This window comes from Rhineura floridana, chromosome 2, assembly GCF_030035675.1.
Source record: "Rhineura floridana isolate rRhiFlo1 chromosome 2, rRhiFlo1.hap2, whole genome shotgun sequence".
In the NCBI taxonomy this organism is placed as follows: Eukaryota; Metazoa; Chordata; class Lepidosauria; order Squamata; family Rhineuridae; genus Rhineura; species Rhineura floridana.
In genome coordinates this window covers 129,835,727-129,861,159 of record NC_084481.1, presented here as the reverse complement: position 1 = coordinate 129,861,159, position 25,433 = coordinate 129,835,727, and the positions used below count along the sequence as shown (strand labels likewise).

Genomic DNA, 25,433 nt, shown 5'->3' with positions numbered 1-25,433 from the left:
ATAATAATGCTAGGAAAAACAGAAGGGAGTTGAAAAAAAGGAAGGCCAAATAAGAGATGGATTGATTCCATAAAGGAAGCCACAAACCTGAATTTACAAGATCTGAACAGGGTGGTTCATGACAGATACTCTTGGAGGTCGCTGATTTATAGGGTTGCCATAAGTCGTAGTCGACTTGGAGGCACATAACAACACATACATTAAACACAGATGTGGACAAGCCCTAAGTTGGTTGAAGAGGAGCAATATGTCAAGAGGGAACGCTAGCAATGAGAAAGTTACAGTGTCTGTGGGATGTCAAGAAGCATTCATCAGTATTATTGAAAATGAAGATTTTAGAAAACATGAATGTTCCAAGAATTATCATACCTATATATTTCGGGCAACCATTGGTTGTGACTAAATCCCAATGAAAACAATGGAATGGAACACAGTCATTCTGACTATCCTTTGCTGGGTTGTGCTATTGGTGCATTAGATTGGAAGAAATGGAATGTAAGGCTCAAGTAATATTAACAAAATATAGGGTCCTTCATCTAAGATTGTAGCTAGGTTTCATTTTTCATGTAAGGCACATGATAAAGAGCTGTTACCTTTAAAAGATATCTGCAGCATACAGGTTTTTACATTACAGGAGTAAAATATAGGAATAACTGGATGTATACTGGCCATATGGACACTATTTAATGTTTGAGAACCCAGATTTCCATATACATAATCTTAAATGTTTGGAAGTCACAGAGCCAACCAATGATTGAAGTATGACTGAGGGAAATTATGTATCTGGTATCTGAGGAACTTATGGCATATAAAAGCAGGAAGGCACTTGGGATGTTTTACAACATCTAGAATCCCTTTCTAAAGTATCCTGACTGAATGTCCATGGCCAGCCCTTCTAGGTTATTTATAACTCCTACTACTTAACACCCATTTTATCCTTGTTTTCCTGCTAATACAAATCACCAATAGGAGTATTTTGTAAGACAAAATCATTCATTTTATGAGTGTCAGATACAAGCAGTGACAAATGGTAATTATGTCTAGAAAAGATACATCCACCTTGTGGAAAAACTACAGAAGACATTAAGTGCTGGGGATTGCAAGACGCTGCATGGAAGCATTTGGATGCAATAGATGTCTGATTTCTGTCTCTCTATATAGCAAAACTGAAGGCTTCCTTGTATCTATACAGGATCAAGTAATAAGGAAGCATGTCTATCAGAAACCTATAATGAGGAAAAATATCACAGGTAAGTATAGACTATGTACGAATCCAGGAGAGACCATAAAACATCTATCAGCAGGGTGCCCTACTTTAACTGGCTGACATAATATAGCTGCGAAAATAATGCATCAACAAATAGCATATAAAGCAAAAACATCGCAAGGAAATCTATCTTACTGCAAACAGAAGCTAGAAACAGTGCTGCAGAATATAAAGCACAAAATGTATAGGGATGACAGCACTGTCATTCATAATGGGTCAGAGACCTATGTCTACCAATAAACTAGAAGCAACCATTATTTACATCTGGCACAGGGAACCTGTGGCCCTCCAGATGTTATTAGACTACATCCCACCATCCCTTGCCATTGGCCATGCTGGCTGGGGCCACAAGTTCCCTACCCCTGATTTACATAGATGATTACATCTTAAAACTTAGGGCTGAAGAAAGCCAGATGTATATAAAACTAGCCAGTGAAATTGAAGATGTATTTGAAAAGTACAAACTGTCCTGGAATAAAGATGAACAAGTTTGCTGTGGACCAATCTTTTGAAGACCAGAATGACAAACAATGGTAAAAGCAAAAGTTTTTAAAAAAGGGGGGGGGAGGGAAAGAAACAACAATGAATGTAGTGGAATAAAGGTGATCTAACAATTAAAAACAGTATGATTTCAATGAAACAAATTAGGTGATGAAAAAAAGAAGTATAACAAAATGGAAAAAAGAATCTGGCTACTATTTTATTTTCCCAGAATGTCTGCATGCTGTGTTTTGGGACACTCAGAGAAAAAAATGGTAGCTGCCAGTAGAGGGAAATCTTCCCTTCCCCCAAATGCCTTGGAACAACACAACATCCAGGACATTGGGAAAATAAATGTCCCCTACCAGAAGTCAGCCGCTGAGAACAGTCCTGACAGATCAGGCTAAGATCCATTGGAAAGGACTTCTGCTGCCAGAGAAGATAAGCCCCACCCTGAATGAATGACAAATAGGTATGAACTGGGTAACAAAAACCAATCTAATTTGCACCCATTCATTACACCTGGTATTCATTTTGCAGTGAAAGAAAAATGAATTGAATGGACCCTATTTTGTTCAGTTTTCCATTTGTTATGAACCAGCGCACATGCGTGCACACACGCATGAGCAATAGTCTAAGGGCAGAGACACACTCACTGTTCTACTGGTTTCAGGGTGTCTCCATCTCTCTCTTCTGAAAACAGAAGCACATGCCACTAGTCAAACCCTGCCCCTTTTTACTGTAAAACCTGGTGGGAGCTTGAGTGTGTTTTTAAAAAATCAGCTTCAAAAGAGATTTTGCAACTGATTGGGTGTAGCTAATGGAAATGCTTTGCTCTGGAGACTAGTGTGTTCACAGCCTAAGAACACAAGAAGAGCCTGCTGGATCAGGCCAGTGGCTCATCTAGTCCAGCATCCTGTTCTCACAGTGGCCAACCAGTTGCCAATGGAAAACCCGCAAACAGGACCTGAGTGCAAAGAGCACTCTCCCCTTTTGCAGCTTCCAGCAACTGGTTTACAGAAGCATACTGCCTCTGACTATGGTGGTAGAGCACAGCCATCATGGGTAGTAACCACTGACAGTCTTATCCTCCATGAATTTGTCTAATCCTCTTTTAAAACCATCCAAGTTGGTGGCTATCACCGTTTCTTGTGGGAGTGAATTCTGTAGTTTTAACTATGCACTATGTGAAGAAGTACTTTATAATTTGTAACTATTAATTCTGCTCAAGAAACAACATTGCTTTGGTATGCCTTTGAAAAGAAAATTGTGCGCAAGGTAATGGGTTATCTCAGACCGCAAGGCACAAGTAGCTCACTTAAACATAACACTTAAAGTTGATATAAATATAAAGTAGGCCTGTGCATTGGATGAATCCAAAACCTGAGCTAAATTGGGCAGATTTCTTTTTTGGGGGGTGGTGGTTTCTGGACTTCACCTGAGTCAGGTGATGACAGCCACAGATCGCTGTGGGTCAGGTTGGACCTTCCCAAAGCAATCCAGGGCTGTCAGAGGAAGGAATGCTGGGCAGGCAGGAGAAGCAAGTGTTGAGCAGGAAAAATGAAAAGTAGTGAAAGAAAAGGCCTTAGGAGAGTAGGAGGGACCTACCGAGCTCTTCCCTGGAGAAGGCAGAGATAGTAGTGGTGGTGGATGCTTTTGGATGTAGGGTACTCCTTTCCTGCCCAAGCTCTCCTGTTTCCTGCCCATCACTGCCTGGCTCTCGATCCTGCCTGATGCCTCACTCGCTGAAGCAGCATCCTGCAGGACTGATACTCTGCTCAGCTGCAGGATTTGTGCAGAGCGCTCATTTGCAAGAACACCTTCCCTGCAGGGAAGCCGCTTGAAAGAGCACCCTGCAGGATCAATGCTTCCACTCAACAGCTGTTGCACAAAAGATTCAATCCTGTGGGGTACAGGGTGCTCCTTTGCAAACAGCTTCCCTGCAGGGAAGCAGCTTGGGAAAGAATACCACACAGGATTTAAACCTCTCCCCCCATTCTCAGTCTGGAGCCGGGAAGGAGACTCAGTGTCCCTTTTCCCTGCCCTCCTCCCAACTGTATGTTTAATTAACCCCTCCATTTAACATTAGCCTCATCCCCAAACTCATTTGGGATTAGAACTGGGGTGGTGTGAGTAGTCCCCTGGTTGGCCTGGATCTGCCCCCCCCTACTTTGGACCCAGGGTGGGCATGTGTGTATATGTGCATGCGTGCATGCATGTGTGCACAGCTCTAATATAAAGAGGATTTTTTTGTGAATGGGAAATAGAAACAATTTGTGGCCATAGCACCAGATTCCTATCAAAAACTTACTATGTTTCCAGGAGAGACTGCAAATGGAAACATGGAAGACATCCAAGTAAAAATCTGCTAACCCACATTTATGGTGTGCCTCCTCCGTGTGAGCCCTACGGTAAATCAAATCCCCATTTTGAATAGCCACCCAGTTCATATAAACATGTGCAGTTGTGATCTGGCGGTCTCAGAATCAGTTTCATAATTGCCTTTTCATTGCTTGGCCCTTTAGGACCTAGATCTAATAGACCTACAGGGCTCTTTTGCCAAAGCTTTCTTGGGTCATATTCTATTGCAGCAATTTAATACTTGCCATACTGGGCACAATGTACATTATTTCACATTTCTGTGAAATAAATTTAATTTGTCAGGTGTCAGCTCAATTATGAAGATGACCAAAGTTGTGATGAATATTTCTTACCATTCATTCTGCTCCTCAGAATTTGGTGTCATCAGCAAATGTGGCAAAGGATGCAGTTCTTTGTGTTTAGGTCATTTATTTAAGGAAAGGGTAGGAATAATAGGAACCTTGTGAAACTTTTCTGCTTTCTTCCCTTTCAGTGTACGAAGGATTCATAAGAGGCATAGGGTTTTGCTATATAAACCATCCTCTTTCCCCAATTGCTGTTTGACTCATCTTTAGAAACAGCTTGTCATAGAGATTTTTATCAGAGCTTTTCTTGAACCTTAGATAACAAATGTAATTATCTACTTGATAACATTTAAGCTCATTAAAAGAGGTCAATTAGTCATTATTGCCTTTCCAAAACGCACTTGGACAGCCTCAGGTTGGGCTTTCCGCTCTTTGATATATACAGTGCCCAAAATGAGTTTGAGGGCTTAGTTCTCCTCTAGTAGGAGGTGAGAAGCAACAGAAAGGATGCTTATTTCCTTCTTCCTTTAAACAATGAAGCGAAGTTTCAGCAAATAGAACAGAGATAACAGAAAGAGAAAAAGAAAAAAAACCCACACATCCAATGCCGTCAAAGTGTAGTCTTGTTACTAGATTCCTCTTGGCTCTTTATGACTTCCATTCCACTTCTAGAAAAGACAAAAAAAAATAGCCCCTTGTTTATTTGAGTATATTTGAATCAATTTAAATATACTATCACCTATGAAACTTTGCAATTCTTAGCATGGAAGACCAGCTAGGCAAAGTAGTAGTAGCAGCAGACGACTTACCATTAGCAGACAAACTGACCAGTCTGATTGAACATGTGCAGATAGCAATCATATCATCTGTTTATTTATTCATTCAAAGTATTTCGTTGCTGTTCTTCACAACAACAACAAGCTTACAGAGTGGCTTACAATGACTAGTAATAAGATGGTCCCTGGCCACAAGCCTGTAATCGAAAAGGCATGACACGAAAATGGATTGGGAGAGAGGAGGGGAAAAGAGCAAACTCAGGTACTGCGTCTTAGTTTCCAAGTTCTTATAAGTGCTCTTTCTGGCAGAGAGTAGGGAAGAAGCTCCCTACTCAAGTCAACTCAAAGCAATATGCATGCATCTGATTTTTTGAAGATGGTTTTTACATCTCTCAGGACTCTTAAAACTTTCCTCTACAACAAAGCAAAACACCAGTTTGGGGCTACGGCAAAGGAGAATTGAACTGATAACACCAGTCTTTACACCGAGGGAAGAGAGAAAATATTTTACTTCAGGCGTGAAGAAATTGCTGTGTCCGGTTTTCTGCATTTTTGAAGAATTGGCTGCTGCTTATATTTTTGCTGATGCTTTACTGTACTGAAAATGTTTTTCATGTCTGACTCTGGTTCATAAGTCTTGATAGCTTGTTTTATAATGTATTTTAAAATTTATAACATTTATGTAATCAAAATGGATTCTTTGGATTGTTATATTGTGGTTGAGTGGATATTGGGTTATTATAATGTTATATTGATATGTATTTTTTCCTGTTGGGTTGCAAGCCACTTTGAGCGCATTTGTGCAGAAAAGCAGCATACAAATTGAATAAAATAAAATAAATAAATAAAAGGGGAAACTGGGGGTGGGGGAGATAATGTTCCTTCACCCTTGCCATTTCCCCTTTATAAAGTTGATGCACAAAATCCCCAAACTGCTTTTTCAACTCTGGAATCCATCTGGACCTGAGTGAAGGACAAAACTGCAAACACACGTCTCACAACAATTCTACCAGGAAGTAAGTAGAATAGGTGACTTATTCAAAATTCATTTTCTTCTGATTTTAAAGTTTGTTTTCGTAAATCTTGAAACCTAGCTAGTCCTTATTCAGGTCTGTAGTTTGCTGCAACTTAAAACACAGTGCATTTAGAGTTGGACCTATATGAATAGTTATAAGAGACTGGCAGGGTTAGGTTAGTCCATATCAGCACAGCAGTCAGCAAGTTCTGAACACGGACCTGTGAGACAGCCGCATACTTTTGGCTTATTCATTCATAATCTGTTTATCACCAGTTTTTAATAACAAGATCACTTCATTTGAGCGGGACATTGATTAATCAGAAAACCCAGAGCACATGGCCTATTTACGTCAGTCACTTTGCACCCAACAGGCACACTATTGACATTTTGTGCCCAACATAGGTGGTGAGAGTGGAATCCTTGATTCCAAGACCAGTGTTGTAAATGGGCAAAAATTTAAATCCAATTCAGTTGTGTCAAAAATGGGTAATGATGATTAATTAAAATTATATGCTGCCCTTCCTTCAGGAGGAGCAATTACCTGGCTATTTGGATGAATACAGATGGCTGCTGACACTTTCATAGGATCATAAAAGTATAGAACAGTAGAGTTGGAAGGGGCCTATAAGGCCATCACATCCAACCCCTGCTCTCCTAGTCTCTCCTCATAGGGTTTTGATTCCAGTCCCCTGATCATCGTTGTTGCACTTCTCTGAACCTGTTCTAGTTTGTCTGCATTGGGACTGCCAGATCAGAAGCATCCGAAACGCTGATATTTCAGGGGCAGGCCCCAGTGATGTTACAGGGCCGGGCCCCAGTGATGTCACAGGGGCAGGCCCTACTGATGTCATTAAGCATGATACCTTAAGCACTACAGTTACTTGGAGCATGCAATTCAAACAAAAACATGTCTCCATTTGGAAATTAAGATAGAAATCTTAGCTAAAAGATGGTGATCCCAGGCCCAACTCAAATGATGGAATTATTTCTTCTCACCTGCTTAGGGACCCTGGGTAGGAAATATTTAATTTGGCCTACTTGCTTCTACTTGCTTGCTTCAGGCCAGGTGAGACGTCAGAAGGCCATTGTAGGAAGAAAGGAACCTAGTGTTTTGGAGATGTTAGATGGAAGCACTCAGGGGTAAAGATGGATACCACTGAAGGCTGCAATTCTAAACACACTTACTAAGGGACTAAGCTCCATAGAACTCAGTAGGACTTACTTCTGAGTATATATGGTTTGGATTGTGCTGTTGATAAAGTTTGACTAGGGATCCTCTGCCAAGATATCAATATCCAAGCAGGGTTGGAAACACCCTGCCTGGAATGCCATGCCCCTATCTTTTAACACAGCTGCTCCAAACCTCCTTACCGATTTGACCCTTCACTTCAAAAAGAGGTTTGAGAAATGAGTAAGAGTAAGAAGATTATCTACCCTTTCCTGCCTACCCTGTGGGCTGCTATAAACTTATTTTGACAGCCAACCCAATTCCAGTGAGTAATAATTGACAGAGAGAAAACACACATAGTTTGGTCTACTTTCACAGGCAGTAGCTTGGGAACAACAATTGTAGTCACACTCCCTAGTATGTGAATTCTCTTTTACCATTATTGGGCAAGAAACAAACAGTCATGCAACCAACAAAATGCATTATCAATGGGTTTAAGGGGGTTGAGCTGAGTGCATGGAGCTCATGTTGCTTCTGTGGATGACTGAGGTTAAAGGTAAATAAAATGCAAATAGAAAAAGAGCTCAGTACTGATGACATGGAATAGCATTGGCTCTTCAGGATTCTAGGCAACAGTTTTTTAGATTTAATTTTGGACCTTGGCATGCAAAGCATGCTCCTACGACTCAGCTACTGCCCTTCCCCTGTTTAAAAAAGTAAAATAAGTGCACATCATACGTAGGGCACATCCACACCATGCATTTAAAGCACATTCAACATACATTTGAAGCATTTGAATTCCGCCACAGAATCCTGGGAACTGTAGTTTGTTAAGGGTGGTGGGAACTATAACTGTGAGGGGGAAACTACACTTCCCAGAATTCTTTGGAGGAAGTCATGAGCTTTAAATGCGAGTTGGATGTGCTTTAAATGTATTATGTGGATCTACTTCGTAAACTTTGCCTGTGTGTAAATTGCTTTAATTAATTTTTAAAATGGAAATCAGTTACAAGGTTTACTTGGTGATCATGGGCTACTCACCATCTCTTAACCTAATCTGCCCCTCAGAGTGAAAACAACAGAGGGGGACAATAATCACTCCAAGGAAGAAGGGCACACTTAAAATGTAGAGGAAATAATAATGCACAACCATAGTGTTAAATCAGAGACATATCAAGACATAGTAAGAAGAAATATTTATATAAGCATGACTGTCAAAGTTGTTTATTATTTGCACAACCTGTAAAGATATTGATAGTGCAATCCTATGCATGTTTACTCAGAAGCAAGTCCCAGTACATTCAGTGAGCCTTACTCAAACAGGGAAGCATGCACAGGATTGCAACCTCAAGTGATAAGGAATGTCACTAACCCAAACCAAAATTCAGAATCATGCCACTTTAAACTGTTTTGCAACTGTTTTATACTTGTTTTATGGTTATTGGATTTTAAAGGGATTTATTTCTTGTTGTGAGCTGCTTTGGTTTCCAACCCTACCTCACAGGATTGTTGGAAGAATTCCATATACCCACATACTGTGGGTATATGCCCAGTCGCCCTGGGCTCCTGCTGGGAGGAAGGGTGGGATATAAATCAAATAAATAAATAAATAAACTGGAGACATAAAAATACATACACCCCATATATTGGGTTATTGTCAAAACAAGTTGGTCATTGCAGAACATTATTTTTTAAAAAATCAGTATTAGTTTCCAGCCAAATAAAAGCAGTGACATCTAAGTAAGCCCTGCCAAATTGCTTTAAAAAATAGGATTGGTGGAGGAAAGATTTACAACACAAACACAATCTTTTGCTATCTTCACTCAAAAGTCCCATTAATTTACAGCACAATTCTAACCATGTCTACTTAAAACTAAGGCCTATTGAATTAAATGGGGTCTACTCCAGGTATGTAGGATTATCATTGCAGCTTTACTCACAGAAAAGCGAGTATAGGATTAAGGCTTCATATTGGGAAGGTTTTCAAAACACTGCCCTCTTCAACAGCCCAGAAAAATTTAAACTTGTTAGAAAAGCATAATGCCACCCTGGGCTCCTGCTGGGCGGAAGGGTGGGATATCAATCAAATAATAAAATAAATAAATAAATAAATAAATGGTACCCTGAGGCACCACACAGCACAACTGCCAGGGGGCCAAAAGACAGTTACCCAATGCTATTCTCTGAAAATGACCCTGGAAATTGGTTCAGAACCACTGTAAAATAGTGCCTCAAATACCCATCTCACCAAGTCGGCCCAGAAAGACCGTGGCCAATTATATCAAAAGCTGCTGAGAGATCAAGTAAGAATAACAGGGTCGCACTCCCCCTGTCCTTCTCCTGATAAAGGTTATCCATCAGGGCAACTAAGGCCGATTCAGTTCCATAACCAGGCCTGAACCCAGACTGGAATGGGTCAAGATAATCTGTTTGATCCAGTTCACTGCACAGGCTCTCACCCTGCACAGAAGCTACACATGTGCCATACGCCCTCCCCACTACCAATCTTCTCTGGATTGGTTAAAAAGAAGAAGCAGAAATAGCACCCACGCTCTTGGAACTCCCTAAGGGGCTCCCTAAGGGCAGCTGGGCTTTTATGCCCCCTGACCCAGCCAGCAGCTGATGCAAGAGGCTGCAAGATGAACTGCAGCCTCTCTCTGGAGTTCGGATCAGGCAGAGTGCCAGTCCTTGCAGCTCTTACCAGGGACTTCAGCTGTCTCAAGAGACAGCAACCCAGAGGAGCAAACAAGCAAGCACCCAGATGCCCAGATACTCACTCCCAGGGCAGGTCTTTTCCAGTCCCCCAGTGCTACAGCTGTTCCCCTTATTTAGATCTCCTGCACATTACTGCTGAAAGCAGAGCTTGGAAAAGTTACTTTTTTGAACTACAACTCCCATCAGCCCCAGCCAGCATGGCCACTGGATTGGGCTGATGGGAGTTGTAGTTCAAAAACGTAACTTTTCCAAGCTCTGGCTGAAAGCTATAAACTTACTCAGTTTATGAGATTTTCAGACAAGCAGGAAAAAACAACAGTTTTGTGACCTTGCAGTGGGTTCTAGCTATTGAATGGAGGTAAACAAATCCCTTGTCAATCACAACCCTGACTTCACGTATTGGCTACAAACCTGAAAGGGCAGGGCTAGAGAAACCAGCTGTGAGATTATTTAACGGAAGTTGTGTGTGGGGGCACTAGACCACCTAGAACCTCATTTTTAATTGAAAGCTGCGAGTCTGACGATTGAGGTGACTCATCCGGGAAGGACTCCAAAAATCCAGAGTCTCTGGGCAAAAACCAAAGACCTAGCAACCCTACTCTGCATCCTTCTTAAAGTGCAGTGTTCAGAACTGGACTCAGTGCTCAAGATGAGGCCTAAACAGTGCCAAATGGAGGGGAACTTGGATTTCACATGATTTGAAAACTATACTTCTGTTAATGCAGCCTTAAATAGCATTTGCCTTTTTTGCAGCCACATCACACTATTGACTCATATTCAGCTTGCGATCAACAACAATCCTAAGATCCTTCTCGCATGTACTATTGCTAAGCTAAGTATCCCCCATCTTTTAACTGTGCATTTGGTTTCTTTTTTCTAGGTGTAGAACTTTGCACTTATTCCTGTTAAATTTCATTCTGTTGTTTTCAGCCCATTGCTCCAGCCTATCAAGATCACTTTGAATTTTTTCTGTCTTCCAGAGCTATCCCTCCCAATTTTATGTCATTTGCAAATTTGAAAAGCATTCACTGCACCTCCTCATCCAAGTCATTAACAAAAATGTTGAAGAGCACTGGCCCAGAACTGAGCCCTGCAGTACCCCGCTTGTTACCTCCCCTTAGTGTGAGAAGAAACCATTGATAAGCACCCTTTGAGTACTTTGCATGCCTTGTATAAGCTTTTTTTTTTTTTTTTAAACACCCAACCATGTTTGAATAAAATATATTCAAAAGAGAATCTAATAGGATCTGGAAAAGACATCTGGGTCCAAGTGCTACTGTCAGGGGCAATTTATTCTGTTTATTCAGGTTTAGCCCTGCTGTCTTCATTAGGGCAATCGCAGTGAGTAGTGATTAAGAACATATGATGAGCCTGCTGGATCATGCCAATGGCCCATCTAGTCCAGCATCCTGTTCTCACTGTGGCCAACCAATTGCCCATGGGAAACCTGCAAGCAGGACCTGAGTCCAAAGAACACTGTCCCCTCCTGCAGTTTCCAGCAACTGGTATTTGGAAGCATACTGCCTCTGCCTATAGAGGTAGAGCATAGCCATCATGGGTAGTAGCCACTGATAGCCTTTTCTTCCATGAATTCTATTTCACCAACAGTGTATTACTGCTCTGATCAATGTCCAGCAGTTACAGGGCATTCTAATGGCTGCTGTGTACCCTCCAGTCTCCTTAGTATTGATGCCATGTGGTGCCAGCAAAAAAGAGAAGAATTGAGTTTGTACAGTTTTCTTATTAAAGGCAAGTGACCCACACCAGGTAGCGCTACTACAACTGAAAAGCAGCAGCATAGGTTTGAGTTGTTAGATTCAGAATGATGATGAAGTAGGAAGAGACATGTAAGGTGTTAGCTATGAATGAAAGCAAAAGCTTCACTGTCAAGTAAATAAGGTATTATAAGTGAGACCAAGAGAGAGAGAGAGAGGAATAAGGTATTCATCTGGAATCAAGAGCAAAGTCGATGAAAACTAGCAAATGGATAAGAAAATTAAATCATAGCGAATGATGCTCTAGATGTGTAAGGAAAACAACAACTGTGTGACTAGCCTGTTTTGATAAAATAAGAGACAGAACAACAAAAGAGGGTTCAATACATTCTAAGAGCATCAAAGGCACCAGTAAAGCTAATGGAAAAATGAAATGGTGGCCTTTAGAGGAAGGTGCAGAGAGATGCCTTACTCAGTGCAAAGATGTTGGATTCTGTGAGGCATTGATGTCTAGTTTTAATATGCGTCTGGTGTACAGCATGCACTTCTCAAGCACAGTGCGGTAAATGCTTCAAATCTGACTTAAAGAACAGAGCATCGCTTCTCATTTTCAACAAAATCCTGAGGAATAATATTTTAAATCCAGTATTAAAAAAGTAATTGGTATACATTGTGGTTTGATGAACTTTTTGCCCAAACTAGGCTGTATTTGCATAGAAGTTGCATTTCTACAAGAGGCTGGGGCTAAAACTGGGGTGGCTTTATGAGAAGGTGGTGCGCAGGGAGGAAAAGCATAAAAAGCTGTGGACTGATTGAAGATGCTTTTCACAGGGTCTGTTAATGGGAAACACAAGAAATAGATTATTCACATCTTTCTGGATGCTCCAACCTTAGTAGCTTGTTATCTATGCAACCATAAAATGAAACAGAATTTCTCTAAGTGAGAGATGTTTGTGCCACCAAATGCAATTAATGTGCATGTTTTTGTTACATAAATATCAGCTGAGGAGAAGTTTGAACAGCCTCAGAAGTGGGGAGAGGAAGTTAAACTTTTTCTCTCCCTGCTACTATAGAAACATACAACACTTAAACCAAAGCCTAGGTCGCCATCCTGTAACCACTTGCCTGGGAGTAAGCCCCATTAAACACAAAGAGACTTGCTTCTGAATAGACATGTGCTGTAAGTTAACTATACAGTGAAATCTTCGTAAGTGTTTTTTTTTAGGTCATGCACAGCAGGAGACATGATAAGTGCCTCTTTGCAAAGTTTTCACATTTTGTATTTGTCATTTGGGGAGGGATTCTTTAATACCCACCCACACTTATTGTGTAGCAGTATTTGCAGAAAATAACTTCTCTAGGGAGTACCTGATCTCAGATGAATCCACCACCGGAAAGATGCATTCTGGTTGCTAGGGGAAAATGAAGGGCAAACTACAGAGATTCCAAGGAACAGAAAATAAGACAGAAGCAGCGAAATATACATTAAAGGGGAGGGAAAAACAGCAGCTCTTTAAGACCCTAGGGATTCCTATTGCCTGGAGTCTAAGCAACTAAGTTATCAATCACAACTCTGACTTTCCTCATTGGCTAGGTGGGAACATTCAGGCTGGCTCATTTCACAGAAATCACTGAGGCAATAACCTGTATGTATGACTATATGTATGCATTTCTTTATTAAATTTCTATCCCACCCTTTCTGCCATCAGGTCAAAGGGAAACAAACAGCAAAACAGTACAAATAAAACCTCCCAATTAAGAACATCTAAAAACATTTTAAAATGATCATATATCTTCACAGTTGCTAGAATCATTTTATTCAGCCATCAAATGTCTGGGTGAACAGGAATGTTTTAAAATTTCTCCTGGTAGTTGATTGCAACTCTTTGCAGTCACTCTTCTTCTCCCTATAGTGAGAAGGCAATCCTGAAAGGCAAAAAGGATCCTGAGTGTTTGGTCAGTGGTACCAAAGGTTGTAGTGGAGAGTGTAGATAAAAGAACTTATCTGCACACAGGGGTCCATAGGCACCTACATCCCTCAACTGTCTTCCCAGTGCATACTAATCCTTGCGTTTTTGGTGTGAGAAACAATGGCACCGACTTGAAGGAGAAAGGGTTGATTTGCCAGTGAAGTTTAATTAATATGTTCTTTTCAATGTTGCAAAGGGGTAGAGAGAGATGCAGAATATATTTGCAGCACACATACTTTGAGACCTGAAATCTTCCCACCTTTGTGGATCTGTGTGGAATACATTTTCCTTGTATTTGGACTGTTTGGTGATTGTGTGGGGGGATTATCTGCAAGGGTTAGGAAGCTGCCGTCTAGCTCAGTACTGTCTAAACAAGAAAGCTTAGTTTATTGCAGGAAATATGTGTTTGATAGAAAAGAGTTCCTATTTCTAACTAACTAAGCTGGAGATGCAAAGGCCCATGCTTGGTCATGGTCTTTGATCTCTGCTGCTGGAGAGGGAGATCTGCTGGACAAAGCAAAGATGTCTCCTCTCCCAAGATCAGATGAAGAAAAAGGAGGAAGCAGGAAACGAGGTCAGCAACTCTAAGAGTATCAGTTTACAACTGAAGTAAGGTAAGCACAGAGGTTAGATCAGAAAGACAGCCTAAGAAGCTTAGAGGTTCCTCTCTCTGTCTACTTTAACCCCATGTAAACTCCAACAAAGCTGAGTTTATTTATTTATTTATTAGATTTATATATCCCACCCTTCCTCCCAGTAGGAGCCCAGAGTTGAATTGCCTCCTGACATTTCCAACATGAGCTTGGGATTCTGATGAGCTCCCCCCTCCCCTGCCATGCCCCCACCACCTGTGCTGGATTTAGGAACAAGTCAAGTCAGCCATGGCTCAGGGCCTCACATTATGAGGGGCCTCTAAATATGTTGAAAGTAATTAAGAAGTTTTATTATAATTGTAATGCTTTAATCTTCCATATAAAATCCACCACCAAAAGTCTGAAACCTGACCTCCCCATCCCAATCTACACCCAATTCCATCAACTTCCCTTTCCAGGGTTGCTGGACTATTGCCCAACCTCACTTCAGACCTCAAGAGGAGACAATGGGAGCTAGCTTACCAACACATTCTAAAGTCCCATTCCACATCAGGAATCATTTCCCCTAATCCCCTCCTCAACACTTTCCCACCACTTTTCTCTCTCTTTCTTTAATGATGTATCGGCTATGAATCTTGACATGGCTTAGGGCCTCAGCATAATCCTGCCCTGCCCATTGCTGTCCATTTTTTACTCTCTTGTTGATACAGTTGCCAGGTCTCCAATTTTTGGAGGTTCTCTATGGATCTCTGGATGAGTTGCTCAATCTTTGGACTCCTAACTTTCATTAAAAAAAAAGTTCCTAGGTGGTCTGGTTCAAGAGATACTCATCAAAATGACAGCCCCCCTGCAACTTCTGTTACTCTAGACAACTCAGCATGGTGCACTAACTGTAGTCCCTGGGTCATGTTGTGCTGCATGGGGATTTCTGTGAACTTGCCTGACTGACTGCCAGGTTCTTTTTAGTTTTGGTTTTTGGTTAGGAACCCTGACTGATTGTGGGATGCTGAGTTTTCTGCCTTACTCATAGGAATCTTGTTGTGGTTGGTATGGTATTGCATTTAAGAAATCATCACTGTATTTTTTTTCTTTTTCTATTTGCATTTTTTTCTTTTTCATTTACCTCTGACCTCACTCCCTTACATCCATATAAGCAATAACAGTGTTTCGATGTGCTCAGCTCAATTCCCTTAAACTCACTGATGATGCACCTTGTTGGTTGCATGATGGTTTGTTTCTTGCCCAATAGTGGTAAAAGAGAATTCACATACTGGGAAGTGGCTTCAATTGCTGTTGCTCCCAAGCTACTGCCTGTGAAGGTAGAGCAAACCACATGTGTTTTCATTGTGTCAATTATTACTCACTGAAATTGCGTTGGCTGCCAAAGTGACTTTATAGTAGCCCACAGGGTAGGCAGGAAACAGCAGAGAATCTTCTTAACTCTTACTTATTTCTCAAACCTCTTTCTGAAGTGAAAGTTCAAGCCTGTAAAGAAGTTTGGAGCAGCCACGTTAAAAGGTAGAGGCAGGGCATTTCAGGCATGGGGTTGCCAACCCTGCTTTGATATGGATATTTTTTGCAGAGGATGACTAGCAGTGGCGTCACTAGCGGGAGTGTGGGGGGGTGTGGACCTCCGGTGCACGCCCTCCCAGGGGCATGGACAGGGGTGGCTGGTCTCACACATGCGCACTCCACGCGTGCGCGCTCCAGGCTGATGGTGGAAGGCCTGTCCAGGCTTCACCGCCAGCGAGTGGGTGCCTGCTTTTGGCACGCACCGGACTGGGTGCCGGGGGGCAGTGGCGTCACTAGCGGGAGTGTGGGGGGGTGCGGCTCTGAGTGTCACCCCCCTCATGGTGTCACCCGGGTGCAATCTGCACCCCCCACACCCCGGTAGAGACGCCCCTGATGCCTAGTCAAGTCTTACCAATAGCTAGATCCTAACTATATCTACTCAGAAGAAAGTCAAATGTTCCATTCCTGGGCAAGGTCCTTGAACGAGTGGTTGCGGGCCAGCTCCAGACACTCTTGGATGAGACCGATTATCTGGATCCATTTCAGTCGGATTTCAGGCCTGGTTTTGGCACAGAGACAGCCTTGGTCACCCTGTATGATGACCTTTGTTGGGAGAGAGACAGGGGGAGTGTGACTCTGTCATTCTCCTTGATCTCTCAGCTTCTTTCGATACCATCGACCATGGTATCCTTCTGGGGAGACTGGCTGAGTTGGGAGTGGGAGGTACTGCATTGCAGTGGTTCCACTCCTACTTGGCAGGTTGCCTCCAGAAGGTGGTGCTTGGGGAACATTGCTCGGCACCCTGGATTCTCCAGTATGGGGTTCCGCAGGGGTCAGTTCTGTCCCCCATGCTGTTCAACATCTACATGAAACTGTTGGGTGCGGTCATCCGGAGCTTTGGAGTGCATTGCCATCAGTATGCTGATGACACGCAGCTCTACTTCTCCTTTTCATCTTCTTCGGGTGAGGCTGTCAATGTGCTGAATCAGTGCCTGGCTGTGACAATGGACTGGATGAGGGCTAATAAACTGAGGCTCAATCCAGACAAGACTGAGATACTGCTAGTGGGTGGTTCTTCTGACTGGATGGTGAATGTCCAACCTGTCCTGGATGGGATTGCACTATCCCTGAAGGCGCAGGTTCGTAGCTTGGAGGTTCTCCTAGAACCATCTCTGTCACTTGAGGCTCAGGTAGCCTCGGTGGAACGGAGTGCCTTCTACCAACTTTGGTTGGTGGCCCAGCTGCGTCCCTATCTGCTCAGGGATAACCTGGCTTCAGTGGTCCATGCTCTGGTAACCTCCAAGTTAGATTACTGCAGTGCACTCTACGTGGGGCTGCCTTTGAAGACGGTTCAGAAACTGCAGCTTGTGCAAAATGCAGCGGCCAGATTGGTAACAGCAACCAGACTGTCCGAAGATATAAAACCGATTCTGGCCCGCTTGCATTGGCTGCCTGTATGTTTCCGAGCTTGATTCAAGGTGCTGGTTTTAACCTATAAAGCCTTACACAGCTTGGGACCACAATACCTGATGGAACGCCTCTCCCAATACGAACCCACCCGTACACTATGCTCAACATCTAAGGCCCTCCTCGGGTGCCTACTCTGAGGGAAGCTCGGAGGGTGGCAACAAGGGAGAGGGCCTTCTCAGTGGTGGCCCCCAAATTATGGAATGATTTGTTTGACGAGGTGCTCCTGGCACCATCACTGTTATCTTTTCGGCGCCAGGTCAAGACTTTCCTTTTCTCCGAGGCATTTTAGCATGTGTTTTTAAATTGTTTTAAATGTTTAAATTGTTTTAAATTGTTTTTAAAATATGTGTTTTAAAATTGTATATGTGTTTTTAGTGTTCTTAGGTACTGTAAACTGCCCAGAGAGCTTCGGCTATGGGGCAGTATATAAATACAATACAATACAATACAATACATAAATACATAAATAAATAAATAAATAAATAAAGTCCTGTTGAGATCTATGAGGTTTAGTCCCTTAGTAAGTGTGTTTAGCATTGCAGCCTTCAGGGGGTACCCTCTTTACTCTTGAGTGCTCCCATCTAATATCTCCACAATCCTAAGCTCCCTTCTTCCTGGGGATGGGGAGGGGCAACAGAAGGGTGAGGGAAGGGGTAAGAGGGAGGGGATGGGAGGGTGGGTCTGTTCATTTGCAAACCTTTTGAGTTTAGTGGGATTTATTTCTGTGCAATCATGTTTAGGATAGGTGAAACTGACCTGGGGGAGGAGGAGGGGAGGAGATTGAGTGGGTGGGCACTGGGCAGAGGGGAAGCCCCGTTTCCTATCCGAAAGGAAAACATTATTAACAGTATCATTGCTTTTCAGTGTTTCCCCTACCTTTTTATTCTATAGCAGGCACATGTAGTCTCCCACCGAAATATAAACCAAAGCTGTCCCTGGCTACATCCACACCAGACCTTTATTTCACTTTAGACAGTCATGGCTTCTCTCCAGAGCTTGGAAAAGTTACTTTTTTGAACTACAACTCCCATCAGCCCAAACCAGTGGCCATGCTGGGTGGGGGTGATGGGAGTTGTAGTTTAAAAAAGTAACTTTTCCAAGCTCTGCTTCTCTAAAAGAATCCTGGGAAGAGTTGTTAGTGAAGGGTTTTGAGAGTTGCTAGGAGACGCCCTGTTCCCCTCACAGAGCTCCAGTCAGAGGAGCTGACTGTTAAACCACGCTGGCCACTGGAGCTTTGTCAGGAGAATAGGAGTCTCCTCTCAATACCCTTCACAAACTACACTTCCCAGGGTTCTTTGGGAGAAGCCATGACTTTTTGAAGTGGAAGAAATGTCTGGTGTGAGTGTGGCCCCCTGATTAGGCAAGCCCAGCAGCTGTGAGTCTGGCTTTTAGGATAGTTGGTTCTTACTGAGCATGCCCGATGTTATCATTGAGTTCAAGGTAAAATTTCTTAAATTAATTAAAAATCAGCCAGGCATTGTTTAATCTTTTAAACTGAAGAAGATGAAGGTCAAAGTATGGGGCAAGGTCAGTAATAGGATTACAGGTACTCAGTGAACGCGGCTGATTTTTAATTAATTTCAACAAATTTGAGAACACTGACAGAAAAATGTCCAAAAGGGGTTTGGGTTTTTCTTCTCTCTTTTTACACTTTGAACTCTCGATTCTCCCTGGCTGTTTTGTGTATTGCCATGAAAACTTAGAGGGTTGTTAAGCAAGCGTTTCTGAGCTCAGGTCTATATGTTTTGTAAGGTTTTGTTTTGAAATGAGCTTATGGGAAGCATCAGAATGGCATGGGTTTTTTTAAATTTAACATTGTGGAATGTGAAAAATCCACGCGGATTATAGTATACAGCCACTCTCATGGCTGTATAACATGAAAAGCTAGAAAGAGCCATCCAATCTCAGGGGCTTGGCTCTGTGTGCAGACCCTCAGCCCCTTTGCATCCATGTTACCCCTTGGGTGTAAATAGCACAGGAAGATGACTATCATGTGCTTTCCCAGCATGTGGTACACCTTACTCTCACTTGGAACTGTGGAATAGCAAAATAGAATAGCTAGTTTTCAAAAAGTCCAATTTCTTAGCATCGACTGCGTACAAGCCAGGTTAAAGGGAGTCTGTGAAAGAATTGAATATAGTGTAGCCTATAAGCCAGGGATAGCCAACATTGTGCCCTCCAGATGTTGTTGGCTCCAATTTCCATCAGCCCCAGTCATCATGGACAATGGATAGGGATGATGGGAGTTGTAGTCTAACAACATCTGGGGGGCCACCCCTGCTATATGCTATTATTAAGCCACTGCTTACAGGGCTGGCTGCAGGAATGCAGGGGCCCTTGGGCATTAGCCTGCTCCGGGCCCCTATGCTTCCCTTCCGCGATCCCGCAGATTGCAAGATGAGCTTCCAAACTGCCCACCATCACCTGCCATCCCCAGCACTTCACCCAGGGCCGGTCCCAAAGGGTGGCCAGGTTGGGCGCTGACCCGAGGGCCCTGCAGCTCTAGGAGCCCCTGGGGGCCCTCCATTCCCCTTCCATGATCCCGCGGATCGCAAGACGAGCTTCCGAGCCACCCGCCATCCCCCGCGCTTCACCTACATACCTCTGCTGTTTGCGCAGGGTTGCCATCAATAAAGATGGTGGTCGAGGTTTCCGTAAGGGACTGAAGCCTCTGCTGCCATCTTGGTTGATGGCAGCAATGACGGGTGGTTCGGAAGCTCGTCTTGCGATCTGCGGGACCACGGAAGGGAAGCAGAGGGGCCCGGGGCAGGCTAATGCCCAAGGGCCCCCGCATTCCTGGAGCCGGCCCTGGCTTCACCTACCTTTCTCTACTGTTTGCGCAGGGTTGCCATCAATAAAGATGGCGGCCGAGGTTTCCATAAGGGACTGAAGACTTTGCCGCCATCTTGGTTGATGGCATGCAGCGCGTGCATTGCTGCCATCCACCAAGATGGCGGCAGAGGCTTCAGTCCCTTACAGAAACCTCGGCCGCCATTTTTATTGATGGCAACCCTGCGCGAACAGCAGAGAAAGGTAGGTGAAGCACAGGGGATGGCGGGCGGCTTGGAAGCTCGTCTTGCGATCCGCGGGATCTCAGAAGGGGAGCGGAGGGCCCCTCAGGGCCCCCCCACTAGAGCTGCGGGGCCCTCGGGCCAGTGCCCAGCCTGGCCACCCTTTGGAACCAGCCCTGACTGCTTATTTCCATGGATGCCAGTACATTCTTCTATAAAAAATGATTCAACAGATGCCATCTATATTCTCACAGCCAAGACCTTATTGAAATGTGTCATGCATACTAAAGACTGGACACAATCCAGCACAGGAATTTGACTTTGGTGGGTGCATTAAATAAACCCAATGAAACCAATGAGTTTAACTCAGTTTCAGATTGTTGTTGTTGCATGAAGGTATGACAGGTAGCATTCCAATGATCTCAAATGATGAAAATATAGATGATTCTTTAACTAACTCAGTTGGGAATTGAAAATGCTAAACAACAGTCTTTGGCTATCTTTCTGCATATTGCTGCCAGTAGCATGTGTTGTAAAGGAAAGCATTATGTAGGTAAAACAGAGGCTCACCTGCCAGGCAGCATATGTTTCCTTACAATCAAACTCAAGGGCTTTGTAGTGAATTGAGCCAGATGCTTATCTAAGTTTCTGCATCATTCCAAAAAAGAACCAGTACAAACCTTTTAGAGCTCTAGACTGTGAATGAAACTATCATTTCCCCAGACATTTATTAACAATCAAGGGTCTCTAGTTATGATCTATCTCTGTTTTCGCACTAGCTACCTAATGCTCAATGAAGTTATTTTTAAATCTGACAATCTAAGATTCCCTTTGCACACACTAACTTTGCGACATTTGAGACTCACTGAATTGTAATATTTCACAACAGATTTATATGCTATGTTGTTGTTATGTGCCTTCAAGTCGATTATGACTTATGGCGACCCTATGAATCAGTGACCTCCAAGAGCATCTGAACCACCCTGTTCAGATCTTGTAAGTTCAGGTCTGTGGCTTCCTTTATGGAATCAATCCATCTCTTCTTTGGTCTTCCTCTTTTCTATTCCCTTCTGTTTTTCCCAGCATTATTCTCTTTTCTAGTGAATCATGTCTTCTCATTATGTGTCCAAAGTATGATAACCTCAGTTTCATAATTTTAGCTTCTAGTGACAGTTCTGGTTTAATTTGTTCTAACACACAATTATTGGTTTTTTATCATGGTCCATGGTATGCGCAAAGCTCTCCTCCAACACCACATTTCAAATGAGTTGATTTTTCTCTTATCTGCTTTTTTCACTGTCCAACGTTCACATCCATACATAGAGACCAGGAATACCATGGTCTGAATGATCCTGACTTTAGTGTGCAGTGATACACCTTTGCATTTGAGGACCTTTTCTGGTTCTGTCATAGCTGCCCTCCCCAGCCCTAGCCTTCTTCTGATTTCTTGACTATTGTCTCCATTTTAGTTGAAGATTGTGCCGAAGTATTGATAATTCTTGACAAGTTCAATGTCCTCATTGTCAACTTTAAAGTTACATAAATCTTCTGTTGTCATTACTTTAGTCTTCTTGACATTCAGCTGTAGTCCTGCTTTTGTGCTTTCCTCTTGAACTTTCATCAGCATTCGTTTCAAATCATTACTGGTTTCTGCTAGTAGTATGGTATCATCTGCATATCTTAAATTATTGATATTTCTCCCTCCAATTTTCACACCTTCTTCATCTTGGTCCAATCCTGCTTTCCATATGATTTGTTCTGTGTATAGATTAAACAAATAGGGTGATAAAATACGCCCCTGTCTCACACCCTTTCTGATTGGAACCAATCGGTTTCTCCATATTCTGTCCTTACAGTAGCCTTTTGTCCAGAGTATAGGTTGTGCACCAGGACAATCAGATGCTGTGGCACCCCCATTTCTTTTAAAGCATTCCATAGTTTTTCATGATCTACACAGTCAAAGGCTTTATTGTAATCTATAAAGCACAGGGTGATTTTCTTCTGAATAAGCTATAGGTTTTAATATACCTGCTCGGTGCTTCAAGTATATTAAAGAGGACAGTCTTTAGCTGGATTTGACAGAAATTATTCCAGACATGGCTTATTTTTCATGTGCTAGTCTATTGTACATGATAATTAATACTTGGCTTTTTAAAATGGATTTTTCTTTCTGAATCTATTTTAGTTTCCCTCAAAATACTTTATAATATTTTAGCATGATGAATAGTTGCTTTTACTTACTCTTTGAATTGGCGCATCTAAGGATCTGTTGTTTTCACTTATGCAGGCTAAGGGCAGTTATGAAATATATGTGTAGTAGACTTCTCTGAGCCCAGGTGAATCTAAAATCCATGGTATATGTTCAGCAAAATCACAGACTGTTCCTGGACTGTTTCATTTCATATGACAAGTCTACATTTTTGTTTTGATCACATCTCCAAATAAACAAAATATCTTACATATAGAAAATATCACATCAAGAAAAGAGCTGGAGTAGAACTTTTGTCCCTGATATGCTAATTTTATAGGTGTGATGAGTATTTTAAGTGGGGCAGGATTCAAATATATGACCCCCAGTAGCTTAATGTTGTCCTGTGAAGAAAGAACTCTACAAGATAATTGTTTTTCTGAATTTGTAGATTATCCCATATTTGCAGATCTAATGCTAACTGCTGGATTTTATTTTATAATAAGACTGTAGTGCCCACTTACCTGGGAGTAAGTCCCACTGAACCTGTGAGTGTGCATGTATGGCTAGATTGCACTGTATACTGATTATATAGGACATGAACCAGTTTCCAACAGGTGCAGTGACCACACATGGAGAGATTGTCACTGGACTCAATGAAGTCTTATTTACTCTATCTCCCCCCATCACTGCACACTTCTAAAATGGTACACTAGGACATTAAGGGCATTAGGAGGTCTCTCTGCCTCCCTCATCCACATCCACCCCTACTTCTCTGCTTGGGACAAATTGTTGTAAGTATGGACCTCAAGTCACTTGCATCCAGATGGGATGGAGTACCTGTACAGGGTTTTTACTAAATAATAATAATAATAATAAACTTTATTTTTACCCCACCCTTTTTCCAATAGGACTCAGAGCGGCTTACAACTAAAAACCAACACCATTAAAACATACAAAAGTATACAATTAAAATAGAATTAAACTATGAGAAAAATTAAAACCATAAAACATACTTTAAAAACAAGGGACAATTTAAAATAATAAGATCATAAAATGTAGTCACCAATCCTATGACACCTGGTCGTTCTCTATCCCAAATGCCCGTTGAAATAAAACAGTCTTTACTTGTCGCCGGAAAGACGGCAAGGAGGGAGCTAATCGCACCTCACTCGGAAGGGAGTTCCATAGCCTAGGGGCGGCCACTGAAAAGGCCCTATCTCGTGTCCCCGTCATATGTACTTGCGAAGGTGTGGGAAACACAAGAAGGGCCTCACCTGAAGATCTCAAATCCCGGACAGATTCATGTAGGGAGATACGATCTGTCAAATAACCTGGACCTGAGCCGTATAGGGCTTTGTAGGTCAAAACCAGCACTTTCAATTGTGACCGGAAACAAATTGGCAGCCAGTGGAGCTGTTGCAACAGGGGAGTTGTATGGTCCCTGTAACCAGCCCCGGTTAGCACTCTGGCTGCAGCCCTTTGTACCAATTTAAGTTTCCGAACAGTCTTCAAAGGCAGCCCCATGTAGAGTGCGTTACAGTAGTCTAAGCAGGATGTAACCAAGGCATGCATCACCCTAGTCAGATCAGGCAGGTCCAGGAATGGGTGCAGCTGGCACACCAGTTTTGATTGGGCAAATGCGCTCCTGGACACAGCAGTAATCTGGGCCTCCAGATTCAAAGCTGAGTCCAACAGCACACCTAAACTGCGAACCTGAGACTTCAGGGGGAGTGCGACCCCATCCAGCACAGGTTGAATCCCTATTCCCTGATGTGCCCTCTGACTGACCAGGAGTACCTCTGTTTCATCAGGATTTAATCTCAACTTGTTTGCCCTCATCCAGTCCATCACTGATGTCAGGCACTGGTTTAGGACCTGTACGGCTTCCTTGGCTTCAGGTGGAAAAGAGAAATAGAGTTGAGTGTCATCGGCATACTGATGGCACCGAACCCCAAAATCCCAGACAACATCTCCCAGCAGTTTCATGTAGATGTTAAATAACATGGGGAATAAACTGAACCCTGAGGGACCCCACAGGTCAATGGCCAAGGGGTCGAGCAGGAGTCCCCCAGTACCACCTTCTGGGTTCGGTCCTCCAGGAAGGACTGAAGCCACTGTAACACAGTGCCCCCAAGTCCCATCTCGGCAAGGCAGCCCAGAAGGATACCATGATCGATGGTATCGAAAGCTGCTGAGAGGTCCAGTAGAACCAACAGGGACACACTCCCCCTGTCCAGTTCTCTGCGTAGGTCATCCACCAAGGTGACCAAAGCCGTCTCTGTCCCATAGCCAGGCCTGAAACCAGATTGAAATGGATCCAGATAATCCGTATCATCCAAGAATCTCTGGAGTTGGGCGACCACCACCCGCTCTAAAGGCCCAGAGTAATGCTTGTGTGTGCAACTGTGATACAGCTGGAGAGAGAGTATTGCTTGTGTGTGCAACTGCAGCAGGGGTAAACTAATGGAACCCTATAGCAGTCTGTCCTTTGAATGTGCTTCTCAATTATGAACACCCTTATCTCCTTACACACAAATCTCATAGTTTTAAGAATCAAAATAGAAAAAAGTACAAACAGTATCTAGTTAAACAGATGCATTCACTTGGTGGATGTGTGCCTGTGTCTACAGATCTTTAGTACATTAGAAGTTTTTGTTTTGCATGTGCAATGTTATGTGAATTAATTCAGCGAGCCAGTCAAACAATCCTACAGATACATCATCCAATTATGGCTTCCCCAAATCCTATAAAGATTGCATTCCAGACTAAGAACACAAAGTTGTTCTTAACCTGGGGTAAAGATGCTGGCAGAGGCTGGCATATGTGTCTATTGGAACATAGAATGATCACTGAAGGACATTGCCTAGCTTACATTACTTGT

At 42.8% G+C, this 25,433-nt stretch overlaps 1 long non-coding RNA gene across 1 annotated transcript; it reads right to left on the bottom strand.

Annotated features, from left to right (window-relative positions):
* Positions 1-1,017: 1,017 nt before the first annotated feature.
* LOC133378306 (uncharacterized) lies at positions 1,018-13,284 on the bottom strand. Its single transcript, XR_009760945.1, has 3 exons — positions 13,174-13,284; positions 5,011-5,081; positions 1,018-1,226 (listed from the first exon to the last, which is right to left on the bottom strand). It is a non-coding gene; the product is annotated as an uncharacterized LOC133378306 (long non-coding RNA).
* Between the last annotated feature and the right edge of the window lie 12,149 nt (positions 13,285-25,433).